Below are 15485 nucleotides of genomic sequence, written 5' to 3'. Positions count from 1 at the left end.
TGATCCTTGCATTAAACCCCCCCCCCCCCTCCATTTACAGAACACCTTGCATTGTAGGAAAGCAATGCAAGGCATTATGTGAATGGTTAAGGGTGATCCCATCATTAATCTGCCCCCCTCCATTCACAGAACACTGTAGGCCATTGTAGGAAAGCAATACAAGACATTTTCTGAATAGACAAGGGCGATCCTGTTGTTAATCTGCCCCTCCTCCATTCACAGAACACCTTGCATTTAGAAACAATAAAATGAGTTTTGTGAAGGGAAGAGGGGATGGAGAATGGCACAATCCTTCCCAGACACAGCCGCAGCCTCTCCTTCTTGTAGAACAGGAAGATCAGCGCCGTCACATCACCTTTCCAGAGGGGAGGATTATTACACTAAGCAGTAACCAGCAGGACATGGGATACACATCATTAGAGGTATTGTATATTATTAGACTGGTGCAGCATGCCCCAAAAATGTTTAAACTTCAGAATTAAAGGACGAGGTCTGTATTTTCAAAATGTATAGCTACTAGTGATGTCACCTAGTTCCACTGTGTTCATCCAAGCCCGCGCAAAACTGTGAGTGACCCCCCCTTCCCGGCCCACTCAGATGCAGCAGGGGCATTCCCCATCCCTTTGTGACATGTAACTGTGGGACGTGAAATGCCCCTGCCGCATCCGATTGAGTCAGGAGGAAGAGGGGGTGTTTAGTTACAAATTTGCACGGGTTTGGGTGAACTCAGTCAAACTGGGTGAGCACCAACCCCTCCGCACATCACTAATATCTTAAATGCTGTGGAACATCTCTATCTGCATTCACACAAGTCAACATGCATGTTTTTCATACATAATTGACATATTATTCACAGAGTGTGGAAGATGCAGCTACATTGCAGTGTTCATTAGCCGACGGAGCCACTTGGGACGGTAAGTTTGCCCAAGAAACTTTCTGCACGTGCGCCAGCCAAGGCATTGGCCTATACACATACAGCACAGCAATGAAGTAATAAAATGAACTAGGATCACACTAATCCAGCACGTTATTATTCTGAGTTGCCCCAATCAAGCAGCGGCTATGTTGAGTGGGGCACGTGAGATTAATAACGTGCTGGATTAGTGTGATCCTAGTTCATTTTATTACTTCATTGCTGTGCTGTATGTGTATAGGTCAATGTAGCTGGATCTGTATGTGCGTTATAATTAATCAAAATTAATTGATTAATAAAAATGTTGATTAATCGAACACGAAAATTTTAATCATTACCAGCCCTATTAATGTTAATATTATTATATTATTATTATACAGGATTTATATGGAGCCAACAGCTTGCACAGAGCTTTACAATATAAGGAGGATATTACAGTTGCAATACAAATCAAAACAAGATGGGAAATGGAAATGTATCTACATTCATACAGTCAGGAAAGCAGACCAGATGTGATCCATAAATAGGAAATCTAAATTGATCTACATTTACACAATCAGGAAAGCAGACCTGAACTGTTCCATAAATGGGAAATGGAAATGTATCTATATTCATACAATCAGGAAAGCAGACCAGATATGATCCATAAATGGAAAATCAAAATCTATCACACAATCAGGAAAGCAGACCGCACCAAAGAAAGGTCAGCATGAAGTTTGTGTGCATTAAACTGAGAGATCATTCAGGGCTTGTTCACACCAAGTGCAGAGCAGATGCAGAGCAGAGCAGTTACAGAACGCATCAACAATGCATCCAATGTATTCCAATGGTATTTTGGGCTCTAGTTCACACCACAGCGTTCAGTTCCAGTGCATGTGGAAAAACTGCAGCATGCCCTATTTTTCTGCTCTGGAACGCACCAAAACGCGTGCAAACGTATCAAAAACACATGCAAATGCCCGGACGCACTGAAAGCCCTTTGTCGGATGAAAAACCCCCAAAACAATGTACCGGAACACGTCATAAACGCAACAAAACGCACTGCACTGCATATGCAGAAACTCATGCAGACCTGGTTCGGATTTGGTGTGAACAAGCCCTCACAGAAAATGGAAGATGCAGTTACATAGCAGTCATGGTTGGGTGAATGCACCACACAGAGGATATGGTATGTTATTCTTGCTGAAGCCTTGCCATAGCTATCTGTATACAATGATCCATAATAAACAGAACTCCTAAATCTATTTACATTCATGTAATCAGGAAAGCAGACCTGATATGATCCATAATAAACAGAACTCCTAAATCTATCTACATTCATGTAATCAGGAAAGCAGACCTGATATGATCCATAAATGGGAAATGGAAATGTATCTACATTCATGTAATCGGGAAAGCAGACCTGATATGATCCATACATTGGAAATGGAAATCTATAAGTTACATACTATTCATACAATTAGGAAAGCAGACCGCACCAAAGAAAGGTCAGCACGGAGTTTGTGTGCATTCAATTGAGAGATCATTCACAGATCATGGAAGATGTAGTTACATTGCAGTCATGGTGGGGTGAATCACCATACAGAGTACATGGCATGTAATGTTCTTCTTGCTGAAGCCTTTCCATAGCTATATGCATACAATGATCCATAAACAGGACTCCTAAATCTATCTACATTCATGCAATCAGGACAGCAAACGGCACTAAAGAAAGGTCAGCATGGAGTTTGTGTGCATTCAGTTGAGAGATCATTTATAGATCATGGAAGATGTAGTCACATTGCAGTCATGGTGGGCCAAACATGCCATCCAGTTACTGAACCAAACACATGAGGGTAAACCAGAAATGTCTTGCTGGATGCAAACAATAATATGGAAGGAGAAGTACAGAGATAGATCTGAACTCCGAATACCATAACAAGACTAAACTAACAGATCGATCTCCTGAGATATCACATTCCCTTTTCACTGCTGCTGCTATAGCAGAATATTCAGGGGCAGCCATGCGGACAGAAGATATCTTGTTCTGTTACACACATTGAGAAATACTTGTTTGCTCCTACAGGTAACACTGACTTTACCTTGAATTAATACGACGCTCGAGGCAAATATAAAACAATACATTATGTTCCAGCTATACATTCCCTGAAAAATAATACATATATGGTAAGACACGGTGGTGGGTGCCACTGCCTGAAATCTGTCTGTGGGTTAGTCCACAATTCAATTCACAGCACACTCTGATGCTAACATATTTCAGGCACTGAGGCTTGAAATGTCACTCTCCTGGCTGTGCTATACGGCAAGGATACACGAATTACAAGAGATGCTGAATGGAATTCAAAATACATTTGGCAAATAATGTGATCTATCTATCTATCTATCTATCTATCTATCTATCCATCTATCTACAGTTGTGCTCATACGTTTACATACTGTTGTGGAAATTTTATTAGGATGTGTTTTTAGTGTATTGTAATATTTTGTCATTATGTCTCTCAGTGTCTAGGTTTAAATAGGCACTCGGGTTAAACCATTGGAGTAGATATCTTATGCGCGGCGGAGCAGTGTCTTCTTGGCGAATGTATGGATTTATTGGCTGGTGTGTATACAACTTGCTTTGAGGACATAGTATTATTTAAGATACATATCTGCCTTTATGAAAGGAACGTGCGTTTGTTGTCTCTAGTGCACCTGAACAACCGCTGTAGATAATATAACATTGTCCCCGTAAATAAGCACGCATGAGAATCATAGTAACTTTATTGGGCATTGCTCACTCCGATGGTAATAGATAACGATTATTTGACGGCACACCAGAAAATATCTCACGGCACACTAGTGTGCCGCGGCACAGTGGTTGAAAAACACTGGACTATTGTATTCGATTACCTTATACATGTGTTTTGTTAGCTGGCTATGTTGAAGTGATGGTGGTTTCCTGTCCACTTCCTGTCTGCCCCACTTTCTGTCTGCCCCACTTCCTGTCTGACATCACTTCCTGTCTGACATCACTTCCTGTCGGGCAGATATAAAACAATAAACAAAGGCCTGTGATTGGTCTCTTAGCATGGATCTTGAAGCAAGCCACACCTGTCTCCTGTGTCCTAACTCTACATGACTCAAAAGAGGTACTGCCAGTCCTCGCACAAAAGAGCGTAATACAACTGTGCTTTTAAGCACGGGGGAAATTCTTTGTGTTTGACATACTTTGGCGCACTCTAGCGCAGCATGGATTTGTGCGTTGAACCAAGCGATTTCCCATAACAATACCCTGGCAGAAGTTATGATTTCCTGGCCATTTTATATATATGAATAACACGAAAACCTTTCTGTCACTCATGGGTAGTGTTTGGCTGAAGCCATTTATTATCAACCAACTGTGTTTACTCTTTTCCAATCATAATGACAACAGAAACTACCCAAATGACCCTGATCAATAGTTTACGTACCCCAGTTCTTAATACCCCCCTTTAACATCAATGACAGCTTAGAAAGTTGACCACCACTGATTTATAGGATGCATTAGAGCCTACCACAAAAGTACTGACGACCCTCAATGCACAAAATATTGTTATCCCGGCCTCCTCCAGTATTATCGTGCTGCTGGCCAATCATGCATTAAATAATTAAAACAAGTAAATAATATTCTTAAAGATTAAAACTACACAATCAATATTTAAATAAAAAACTGTTTCTAACCTTTTCCAAACCTCGCATTGCCTGCTAATTTAAAAATTAAAGTGCATGTAAAATAAGAATTAAAAATCGTTGGGAGGTAAATATTTTTGGTAGCAGAGACATGCCAAAATATTTGTTCTTCTCTCCGCCAGCAATTTTATATTTTCTGTGTACATTGTATACCGCATCCACTCAGCAGAGTACATACTCAGCCCATTCATGGGCATCTCTAAGATGCCATACTTGTGCCTGATCCTAGGGAGGATGTAACTCTTGTACACATTTGCAGGAGTTACATCATCAGTGGCCACCCAATGGCTAAAGAGGGTGTCTGGGGACCCGGAATTGTCAATGGCAATGGCGGGGGACAGAGCAAGGGATCAAAGATCGATCCAACAACGCTGGAGTAGGGTACATTTGCAAGATAAGTGTGCCATGCATAACATGGATCAAAAACCCACCCTTTACATAGGAGTATACTACTGCATTAAGTCCAGTCTATTTCAGGCCCTGTTGCTCAGTGCCTTATTCTGTGCAAATCTCAAATTCCAAGTCCAGTAAATTTTTTTAAATTAATCGCATAATGCAAATACATAACTGTACTGACCACATACCATCAATCCTGTACCATCCTACTTTCACCCTCTCATGTTCTTTGGTGTACTGTATACTCTCATATACAGTACATCTGTCTGCATTATGTAACATACTGGCACACAATACTTTACAATGTTGGCACACAATACTTCACAATGTAGTGTGTACAGTACAAAGCACATATACACTGTTTCATTATATAGCAAATATCCAAAACTCTAGTTAGCAATGATGACAATCCTCTCTCCCTGCCTTACACTATAGAATGTCAGCATGCCAACCCAGTATCATATGACAAGTGTGACAGCCAGTCATATAAATGTTATAGCTCATAATCTATGCACTAAATACATTCTAGCAATCCATCTGCATCACAACTGTTTGAAGGGGATTTGAAGCCCAGATTTGATGTAAACACACAGATTTGACACTTCTCCATATTCAAAGACTTTGCAGTAGCTTTGCTTTTCCCGGGAAAGCTGATTTATGAATACCAATATCTACACATTGAGTACATGAATATTTTGTTTAAATGCAATCACATAAAGACCTGTGACTGAATGTACTCAGTGGTCCTGATCTGAAGGGTGAGTCTCTCAGACTCATGCTTCTAATATGAGAAAAAAGCTTTGAACATCTCACTCCTCAATGCACAGAAGCCTAACAGACATGATTTTGTATGGGGTGTACATTGAGATCGTGAGGAACCCTCATGTATACTGTGAGATATGCCACATCACCTCTGTAGAGTTTATGAAGACTGAACTTCATATTTCACAAGCATTCATGTAAGGCAAAATGCCAAAACTCACTGCAGCCAATCAATCTTCATTTTATAATAGTTAAATCAATTAAAAGAGTCTACTAATTGCTTTCAGATAGTGCCTTTTGCTCATACAAATATTTCTCTTTGTGCTTTGTTTTTGTTTTTTTGCCGGTAACATCATGTTTGTTAAAGGCTCAGTCCACCCAAAATTGGTATCTCAGTGTTTGGTAGTTGCTGAACAGTAAAACCCCTGAACGTTTCTTCTATCTATCGGGAACTCTATTGGAGGGATCTCTGTGCTGAGTTCTCAGGTCTACATACCTTCTGTGCCCATTATGAGGAGCTCCCACTAGCTCTGTGCTGAGTTTCCGGGTCTGAACAACTGCTGTGTCCATTATGAGAGACTCCCACCATACCTGTTTTGAGTTCCTGAATCTGTGCACAACTGATGTCATTTTAAGGAGCTCCCACCTTCCCTATGCTGAATTTTCAGGTCTGCCCATCTGGTGTGCGCATTATGAGGGGCTCCTACCATCCCTGTGCTGCATTTCCAGGTCTGCACACCTGTTGTGCCCATTATGAGGGGCTCCCAACATCCCTGTGCTGAGTTCCCGGGTCTGCACACCTGCTGTGACAATTATGAGGGGCTCCCACCATCCCTTTGCTGAGTTTCCAGGTTTGCACACTTGCCGCGCCCATTATGAGGGGCTCCACCTTCCCTATGATGAAATTCCAGGTCTGCACACCTGCTGTGCCCATTATGGGGGGCTCCCAACATCCCTGTGCTGAGTTCCCGGGTCTGCACACCTGCTGTGACAATTATGAGGGGCTCCCACCATCCCTTTGATGAGTTTCCAGGTTTGCACACTTGGCGCGCCCATTATGAGGGGCTCCACCTTCCCTATGATGAAATTCCAGGTCTGCACACCTGCTGTGCCCATTATGAGGGGCTCCCACCTTCCCTATGCTGAAATTCCAGGTCTGTACACCTGCTGTGCCCATTATGAGGGGCTCCCACTATGCCTGCTGATATTTTATTTAATGCCATGGGGAATATAATTGGATGAACTGGAACACAAATGGGTTGGCAACACCGAAAACACCCAGTTGGGCATCAACAGAGCCAAGCATTATTGCAGGAAGATCTCGATGTTAGAGTGTCTAAAGCTGCCCATACACCTTACAACCATTGCAGGACTTGAGTTGTGCGATGGTTGTAAGGTAATTCAAATCTCGTACAATCTGCCCATCTTGGACAGGCAGATCGTACTTGCGATCATCGCAGCCCTCCCCACTGAGCCCTCCGCTCATGTGCACACCGGCCCGTTCGGCATTTGTCTTCCGAGCACGCCACTAACCCTCCAAAAATCTTATGATTTTCGGCAGATTTTCAAGCGTGCTCGGAAGACAAAAGACGTGTGACCGTACAGTAGAAACGGATGCACGCCTTCCATACACCTGGTGATTATCGTACGATCGCGGGATCACCCGCGATTATCGTACGATAATCGGCAGGTGTATGGGCACCTTTAGACATAGAGAAGAGCCAGGGGCTGACTCATCACATCTGACTCCATCTATAATGAAAATATCACTTTTGGGTGTACTGACTCTTTCATTATGATTAACACATCTGAAAAAGTAGTCATTAACAAAGTGCACAGTTGTCAAATGAGTCCCAGTGTTGGTCCCAGGTTCCTCCAAGACCAGTACAGTGCATAGATAAGGTTCTATTCCCAAAGCTAACACACCTGGATAAGCGTCCTTTCTTCCAAACATGAGTTATTTTCAGTCCAATGAGATTTGAAAATGACAGTCACATGGCTAAAATAAAGATCCTGGTGTTAAAGGTTTGTAAATTGAGCCTATTGCATTGTAATAAGTAATCCTAGATACGTGCTAGAATGAGGAGCGCACAGCACCGTGTCCTCCTCCTACAGGCTCAGCAGCAGAGAGTCCCTGGAATTGATCATTTCAAAGCCTTGCAGTATACGGTGTATATGCCTTGTCTAGAATCCCTGCTCCAGGCTTTGAATCCACCTGATTCCCCTGTAGCCTCTCTGTGCTGTGCAGAGGCGATGCTGCAGGCTCCCCCAGCATCCAAACACATCCCTGCCAGCCTGGTCCTCTGTAAAGTGACATGAAGCATGCACAGACAAGCCTGCTGGGGGCTGCTGGCCCTGGTACGTTGCCCCCTCTGCCTGCACTGTGGTGCCTGGGATTCGGTGTGTGTGTATGTGACACAGCCGCTTACCTTATTATTAATGCTTCCTGTAACATCAGACAGAGCCGTCTCTCTCTGCGCAGCCACACAGTGTCCTCATCCCCAGCATCACATCACAGGGAGGCTGCGGTGTCAGCCTCTCCCTGCTCAGCCCTCCTGTGATTGGACGTTGCCTGAACAGTAGATCCTCCCTCCCTGATGCTCCTGTACCATCAGGTCAAGATGCATAATTTAGTGAAACAACTGGTAGGCAGGCTGGATCAACTATCAGATAAACAGAGCACAAAAGAGACTTCTGCCTGGTGGTGCCTGTGCCCATCACAATGCCCAGCGCTGCAGACTTCATAGGATGCTCAGCATGAAGCTGTACACACATGTATCAATATGATCCTTCAATTGATCATTGAAAGTGACTGTAAAGATTGAATAACAATCGTTGTGGCCATTATGAGGGGCACCCACCACCCCTACATTGGGTTCATGAAATCCTGGTTCTGTACAAATGCTGTGCCCATTATAAGCGATTCCCACCATCCCTTTGCTGAGTTCCCAGGTCTACACACCTGCTGTGCCCATTATGAGGGGATCCCACCATTCCTGCATTGAGTTCCTGGGTCTGCACACCTGCTGTGTCCATTATGAGCGGCTCCCACCATCTCTGTGCTGATTTCCTAGGTCTACACACCTGCTGTGCCCATTATGAGGGCTCCCACCATTCCTGAGCTGAGTACCCAGGTCTGCACACCTGCTGTACCCATTATGAGGGGCTCCCACCATCCCTGCATTGAGTTCCTGGATCTGTACATCTGCTGTGCCCATTTGAGGGGTTCCCACCATCACTGTGCTGAGTTCCTGGGTCTGTACAACTGCTGTGCCCATTTCAGGGGTTCCATCCATCACTGTGCTGAGTTCCCGGGTCTGTACACCTGCTGTGCCCAATAAGAGTGGCTCCCACCATCCCTGCATTGAGTTTCTGAGATCTGTACAACTGCTGTGCCTATTATGAGGGACACCCACCATCCCTGATGGACCTCTTATTTATTTTATATCATGGAGACTTTAACAGGAGGAGCTGGAACACAAATATGGTGGGAACCATCCTAAACCACATACTTTCCATTCAATCAATTTTGATTGGCTGTGGCAGAATTGTATTCATTGTTTCTGATTGGTGGAACAAATTACTTGTAGAATAAATGATCATTTTCAATGGGTTGTTTCTATAAGATCGTATTTTCAATCGATACATCAAATCGATCGATCGTTGCATTGTTCGATGTTTTGTTTTCAAGTAATGATGAAACGCCTGTCTGCGATCGCTCATACCTAAATCAACCACAGTTTACAAAATAAGATGCAACAAAAGATAAAGAAAGTTAAAACAAATATTTTATTCAAAATTAATTGCAATTGTTTATAGAACTAAATGCCGTTGATTTAGGGTTCCCATCTACTTAAACAACCTTACACCCTTACACCCTTAGAAACGTAAACACCTGTAGTTGATCTAGAGCAAGGCAAAAAAATATATTGCATGATCCAATTTACTGTAATGGAAAAAAGTCATCCCAGCCGCCGATGGGATACTCCCTGGATTACCATTCTGCAGGTTTATTTATTATACATATAAATTGTCAGTGCGTTTAGAAAATTAGAAATCCATTTAGATTGGATTGCTGTATTGAATAATTTCCTGCACAGAAAATAGGTCGGCGATGCCAGACATATAGCTCTCCAAACAGCAAAGCTGATGGTTCATGCATGATTGGAGAGCTGTAGCTCTGACTCAGCAAGGTGTGTGCCAGACATTTGCAGGGAGACCACTGCTTCCACACAGAGAGCAAGAGCCATACTCTGCAGCATGGTGGCAAGGGACAGGCTTTTATAATCAGAAACAGACTGTCAAGGTGCCCATACACCTGCCGATTATCGTACGATAATCGCTGGTGATCCCGCGATCGTACGATATTCGGCAGGTGTATGGGCAGCGTGCGACCTCTTCTACTGTAAGGTCGCACGACATTCGTCTTCCGAGCAAGCTTGAAAACCTGCCGAAAATCGTTTGATTTTCGTCGGGTTAGCGGCGTGCTCGGGAGACGATCATCGCTCAGCGGGGCGGGCGTGCGATGATCGCAAGTAGTACGATCTGCCTGTCCAAGATGGGCAGATCGTAAGAAATTTTAATTACCTTACAACCACCGCACAACGAAAGCCGTGCGATGGTTGTAAGGTGTATGGCCAGACTTTGCACATCTTTTGTGTTGATGCACCTGAAATGTATTTAGTTGATGTAAACAAAAGAGTTCAGTTGTCCTGTAATCATTCCTCACCATGTGGAACTGAGCGCTAGTTCACACCATCTTCAGTGTGTTCCAGCCCGATTGTGGCCGGAATGCACTGGATCGCATTCCGGCTGGCTCACTTTGTTTTGGGGCGGGAGTGGGTGTGGTGGTCGCAATGTGATCGGCTGCAGGGGAATGTGCGGCGCATTAGTGCCTGCGTTCTGGTCCGGTGCAGTCAGAAAAAATAGTGCATGCAACTGAGACAATGAACATATGGAGTGCAAACGTCAGGATGAACCTGAATATATAGAATGCAGTGGTCAGGAGTTAAAAATATATAGAGTGCTGGGTCAGGAAATTAGAATATATATTTTGAAGGGGTCAGGAATTTAGAATATAAAGAACGCAGAGGCCAGGAGTTTAGAATATATAGAGTGCAGGGATCAGGAGTTTAGAATATATACAGTACATGGATCAGGAGTTTAGACTATATAGAGTGCAGGGGTCGGGATGAACCTAAAGATATAGAATGCAAGGGTCAGGTGTTTAGAATATATACAGCGCATGGTTCATGAGTTTAGAATATATACAGTGCAGGGTTCATGAGTTTAGAATATATACAGTGCAAGGGTCAGGATGAACCTGAATATATAGAGTGCAGGGGTCAGGCATTTAGAATTTGTAGAGTGCAGGTTTGTAGAGGTCAGGAGTTTAGAATATATACAGTGCAGTGGTCAGGAATTTAGGGGTCTATTCACTAAGTTGCCGTAGGCCGCCTACCTCTGTGGTACCGAGCAGAATAGAAAAACAGTTTAAAAAGCAGTAAACAATTAAATACCCTGTTTCCCCGAAAATAAGACCTACCCCGAAAATAAGGCCTAGTACTATTTTTGGGAATTGCTAAAATATAAGACCTACCCCGAAAATAAGACCTAGTTGTGACCATTCCCGGGGCCGGTGGTGGCATAAGGGGGGAACTTGAAGAGCCGCGGGAGAGAATCAGCGGTGCCAACGAAGCCAGCTCTAGAGGTAGCAAGGCGGGACCGGAGGGAGCAGAGCCGCATAAGCCGATGCTTCCTCTATACTGTAGCGTCGGCTCCTGTCACAGGCGGAGTGATACCAAATGCACTCCGCCTGTGAGGAATCGATAGCGAAAGTGAGCTTCGCTCATTCTAACCAGCGATTGGTTACCAAATTGCTCTTGGAAAGGTACGGCACCCCTGATTGCCCTGATCACCATATTCTTAACTTTGTCAGTTTGGATTATTTAATTTGGATTTGCGTTAACTTTGGATTGTTGTACATTAAAAAAAAAAATAAGACCTACCCCGAAAATAAGACCTAGTGTGTTTTTTTGAGCCAAAAAAATATAAGACAGTGTCTTATTTTCGGGGAAACACGGTAGAAAACGATTGGGCGGAGCTAGCAGTGACAGCTAGCTCCGCCCAACAGTTTTCTATTGGCTGGGCGGTTCTGCTGCCGTCAGAATTAAAAAAATAAAATACAAATTCACCCCCTCTGCTGATTGACAGCAGCAGTGGGCGGGTGCAATAGCTAGTTTGCTATTGGCTATTGCAAATTGAAATAGCCAATAGGAATCTAGCTATGCATTCCTATGGTGATTTTTTTTTTGTATTATTCTGACGGCAGCCAACGGCTCCGATGTCAGAAGAAAAAAAAAACGAGCAGGGAAAGGTTTACCCTGCTCGATCGAAGTGAACCTTTCTGGGAGAAAGTGTTTCTCTCCCGGGCGGCTGGGAGTCGTATTAGACCCCCAGAGCGTCCGGGAGAGTAATGACAGATAACCAGGAACACAATCTGTCATTACACAATGAGAACACGGCGAGGCCGCTTTCAGTGTGTAACCAGGGACGCTGATCTCTCTGAAAGTGGCCGGAGCCAGCCGTGAGCACTGGCTCCCCCCAGCTGTCAGGAGTAGGCTGTCGGCCGGCCATTCGGGCCAGCTTCGGCTTTCACCGCGGCTCAGTCAAGCGAGGCATATGCCTTCGGCTCGACTGAGCCACTCGGCCAACTTCGGGAGCTGTATCGGCTATAGTGAATAGCCCGTATAGTAGAACCGAAGGGGTCCTGGGGCTGAAGCTAGCCGAAGGATCAGCCGAAGCAACGGCTAGATCCTTCGGCAGCTTAGTGAATAGACCCCTTAGTATATAAAGAGTGGACGCTTTGGTCAGGAGTAATTAATTCCAATATAGCAAGAAGAGTGCACGGGGTCTGGAGTTTAGAATATATACATTGCAGGGGTTGAGAATTTATAGTATAGATGTAGTACAGTGGTCAAAAATATGTCATGTACAGCCCAGCATAGAAAGTGCAGTGGTCAGGGGTATATAGTACAGTACATAGACCATAAGTATGTAAGATACAACAGTAAAAAGTATGTATCACTCACAACGAAGAGCATACAGAGTATGGTCAGGAGTATGTAATGTGCACTGTATGTTACATATTCATGACTGCTGCAATCTGTATGCTATATTTTAAGAAGTGCTGGACCTAGAGTGAAATGCTTCAGATTGTTCCTGCTGGCTGTAAATAAAGAAGACTTTAATTTGTATTCCGGTGTGTGACATTCCTATTCTATCATTCTTAATCTGTACATTCTCCTGACTACTACCCCTATATAGTGTGCTATACATTTTATAATCCTGACCCCTGCTCTCTTTACACGAGGCTGTATGTTACATAATCCTGACCACTACACTCTGTAAACTGTGCTGGACATTACATACATCTGACCAAAAATATTACCTAAAAAGAAATGTGCAGTCCTCTGAAGTCCATATTTCTGATATAAGTTATATAAACATAACCCTATAAAACAATAATAAACATATGTGCAAATATATAGTGCAAATAACTATGTTACAAACACCAATGTCCACAATCAATAAATAAGTGTGATCTTGATCAGCAAAAGTCCATCTACAAAAAAAACACGCGTTGTATCTCCTCAAGGGAAAAACGTTTGATCTTCTACACTTCTTGGTCTCCCCTGTGATACTCCCACACAGGGAATTAAACAAATACAATGACATCATAGTGTAAAACTGTAACACTTGTGCTTAAGAATATACATAGGAGACAATATCTCACTTACAAAACGACCTTACCACCACGTGGACAGACAGGCCCACATAGAATGTGTGAATAGGTGTAATACAAATACAGGTGAAACTCGAATAATTAGAATATCGTGCAAAAGTAATTGCAGTAAGTGCTGCAAAAGTGGCCCAAACCAAGGACTGAGTACATATGCATGCTTGTACTTTTCAGAGGTCCGATATTGTTCTATGTACAATCCTTGTTTTATTGATTGCATGTAATAATCTACTTTTTTGAGGTTGTGGATTTGGGGTTCTTGGGGTTTTCATGAGCTGTAAGCCATAATCATCACAATTATGACAAATCACGGCTTGAACTATCTTGCTTTGCATGTAATGAGTCTATCTCATATATTAGTTTCACCTTTTAAGTTGCATTAGTGAAATAAATGAACTTTGCACGATATTCTAATTATTCGAGTTTCACCTGTAGTTAACACATGCAGCAAAATCATTCCTATTGGACAAAGACTTTTGTATGGGACCTTTACGCTTTGTGCCATTGGATAACATGAAAACTGGCCGCTCAAGTTTCAGTCATATTATCCAACCACCTTTAAAGAGAACCTGTTGCCAGACCATTTATCTCAACAACAATCTTCCCGTAAGATTCTATGTGCATCTAATGTATTTTAGGCGTGTTGTTGACCTGTAAAAAAGCTTTTTGTTGTGCACACATCCAAAAGCCCTGAGACTGCCACTGGTGCCGCCATCTTGGATGTGATGTCAGCAGCCATAGCACATTCAGAGCTGTCACCCAAGTGACACTATATAACAGAGTTTCTTAACCATTTCAACCCAGTGGAACCCTTGAAATAATTTTCAGGTCTCAGGAAACCCCTGCTAAAAATGACTCTATCTACAACTCGGTACATAGCATGATCTGTAGGTTGTAGGTATAGTCATAAAGACAATAGACAGAGGATTTGGTGTACCCAAGTTGTTTGCCACCAAAGTCAGGTCGTTTGTAACAACCCCATGCTATATACAAAATCACGAATTTGAAAAGAAACAAATAATGACTAGAGGAGAAAAGCAGACAGTGAAAATTGTAATGTCTCCTCACCTTAGTGGCCAATGGAGCAACCCTCCCCTCCCTCTACATTAGTGGTCAGTAGAAGTATGCCATTTATAATGGTGGTCATGGAGAAATCCCCGCCCCCGCCCACTTTCATCCTTTTACATTGATGGTCAGCAGAGAAGGGCCTCTTAAATTTATGGTCAGTGGAACAAGGGACCACTTACAATGGGCAAACAGCTGGAAGAAGAATGTCCTTTACATTAATAGTTACATTTATGGTTGGTCAAGGAATCCCTAGCAATCTTGCCCCGGTTGAGAAAGGCTGCTCTATTGTTTTTCCTTTCACTCCTTCCCGGACAACTAAATAAAAGGTTATGTGGGGAGGTGAAGTGAGGGGAAGAGCTGGGCCAGCACAGGCAGTAAATTGAGACTCCCAAAAGAAGGAAGGGCTGTGACATGCAAGGAGGAATTTAATGCCATCCAAAATCTGGGATCAACTCTAATAACCAGCTTCAGACAGATCCATGGAATTCCCCGTGGAGAGACCTGTTTGTACAACCTCACAGGATATTTTCCTCTACCTCTGAAATCGCAACTCAAATTTGATCCATAAATGTATCAATTTCTTCATTACTGACCATCACTGAGCCAGGATTTTTTTTTTCTACCAGCCCTCCCGGCCGAAACATATTCTGCATACCCGTCTTGTTTCTGCATCATTTATAGGTTTTCACGAGACAGGCCGGGAGAACGCAGGGATGGGGTTGCCATGGCAACCCATCAATTCTGGTCCAGATTCCAAAAACTGCGATCACTCCCTTCACTGTTTTACAGCTCCGTGGGGGGGACAAAGGGAGGGGGGGGGGGCGAGAAGAAAAA

The 15485-nt window shown here is 43.3% G+C and overlaps 1 protein-coding gene across 1 annotated transcript in view; it reads right to left on the bottom strand.

The window, feature by feature from the left end:
* The window catches only part of SYN3 (synapsin III), a 258300-nt gene extending 249952 nt beyond the window's left edge, over window positions 1-8348 (bottom strand). The window contains exon 1 of the mRNA XM_018560102.1: window positions 8212-8348. The gene's annotated coding sequence lies outside the window, so the exon portion shown is untranslated. The remainder of the gene's footprint in view (window positions 1-8211) is intronic.
* Between the last annotated feature and the right edge of the window lie 7137 nt (window positions 8349-15485).

Source organism: Nanorana parkeri, unplaced genomic scaffold, assembly GCF_000935625.1.
Source record: "Nanorana parkeri isolate BGI_ZX_2015 unplaced genomic scaffold, ASM93562v1 scaffold432, whole genome shotgun sequence".
Taxonomy (NCBI): domain Eukaryota; kingdom Metazoa; phylum Chordata; class Amphibia; order Anura; family Dicroglossidae; genus Nanorana; species Nanorana parkeri.
The sequence above is the reverse complement of the archived record's forward strand: the minus strand, read 5'-3'. Positions and strand labels throughout refer to the sequence as shown.